At 36.7% G+C, this 1716-nt stretch overlaps 1 long non-coding RNA gene across 1 annotated transcript; it reads right to left on the reverse strand.

Moving 5' to 3' along the window:
- Positions 1-222: 222 nt before the first annotated feature.
- On the reverse strand, positions 223-1305 carry LOC148315120 (uncharacterized). Its single transcript, XR_015841253.1, has 2 exons — positions 1118-1305; positions 223-584 (listed from the first exon to the last, which is right to left on the reverse strand). It is a non-coding gene; the product is annotated as an uncharacterized LOC148315120 (long non-coding RNA).
- Positions 1306-1716: the final 411 nt, after the last annotated feature.

Here is a 1716-nt window from a genome sequence, read left to right on the forward strand (position 1 = left end):
GTGTTACAGCAGCAAAGATATAGAGAAAAGGCTCAATAGTGAGCCACGCTGCTGTAAACAGGCAGCCACTCGCGCGGCGCCGGAACCGGTTGTTATGTAACCCCCGATTACTTAAAGATAGTGTTAGTTTGATATTTAATAAATTGGACCAGACTCTAGATTCTCGAAGGCTACAATAGTGATAATTGATAGGTGTGTGAATGAAATAGCTGGAGGCAGAAATGAGCAACAACAATAACTGTATTAACATGGAAAACAAAACAATTATTTACAAATTCACAGCCGGCATCATATACATAAAATAAATCACAAATCCCAAAAATTAGAAATAATAATCCCAAAGTCCTACTGAGCTCAGTAATATTTTGTTTAAGTCAGTCAATGTTCTTTCCGGTAGTCTTGGGGAAAAAAGTCTTGTCGTGGTGGTAATTAGGTGTGTTACCACGTGATGTTCACAAAGAAGTTGGTGAAGACTGTGGTTCCTTTATCGCAGATGTGGTTCTGGGCTCAGGCTCGCCATCTCCATCAAAGGAGAATCCATTCAGTTTCGGATCTTGGTTTAATGCCAAGACAAAAAACCCAGCCTGCATAACAATAATGAAATTATTGTATGCAGCTAATAAGTCTATTATCAGTTTCCAGTATCATCAGTCGCTATAGCTCTATAGTTTTCAATTATCATAAATACTGTATCTAAATATCACATTTATAACAGTTATTAATTTACATGCATGTTTTCCAAATTGTCATTGTAACACATGAAATGAACTCATGAGCTAACAATAAACACATTTCTCAATATGTCCAATTTCTCAATAACCATGTTTTATGGTTTACATATCAATCACTTCAATAAAGAAATAATTGTATAACAAACATAACTGAGTCAATTCAACATTTCACTTTTAACACATATTACATCAAAATGAGCAGTTATACATTTGTTTGTCAACATAAACCTTGCTTTAGAAAGACCTTAAAACAAGTAAAATCAACTCTTTCACTGTAAACAAGCAGTACATTTCCACTCGCGATTAGCATTAGCTTAACGTTAGCTTAGCGTTAGCCTCACATAAACGTTTTTACGACAGTCCATAGCAAGTGCATGGCGACTCACCAATACGACGTTCAAGTACGAACACGGTCGAATTGTCACAGACCCTCAGTTCTCACTGGTATCCACACTTGAGATAAAACATTTCCCAATTAACATTTTATTATTGGTCACATTTATATCAACTTCAATAAGTATTTCACTCACCGAACGGCACATTAGCATTAGATATTGTCACGCAACCTTTCAGTAGGGTGTCCAGGCGTAAAAGAACGATATACACAGCTAATCTCGAGATAGCATCTCGAGAAGGCGGGACAACTTGACTTTGACGAATCAGAAAGTCATAATCAGATGAATGACACTCCAAACAGGAAATCAAGTAGACGAGAGATATACACTTCCTCTTAACACAATAAATGTTTTTTCAAAATAAAATGGTGTTTTCTCTACTGGGTTACATTATGTTATGTTATATATCAAAGAGAATGTGGAATGACACTGAACGATGGAAGGTGGAAGCATGTGGAAAGATCGTGAATGACATTGAATGATTTGGAATGACACTGAAAGATTTTGAATAATACTGAATGACACTGAATGAAGTAAAACTCTCTGGGAACGGGCCAATTCAAGATAGCTGCCGCACTGTGGGGGAGGCT

Source organism: Idiotropiscis lumnitzeri, unplaced genomic scaffold (genome assembly GCF_059441095.1).
Source record: "Idiotropiscis lumnitzeri isolate Australia: NSW breed Sydney's pygmy pipehorse unplaced genomic scaffold, RoL_Ilum_1.0 HiC_scaffold_117, whole genome shotgun sequence".
Lineage (NCBI taxonomy): Eukaryota > Metazoa > Chordata > Actinopteri > Syngnathiformes > Syngnathidae > Idiotropiscis > Idiotropiscis lumnitzeri.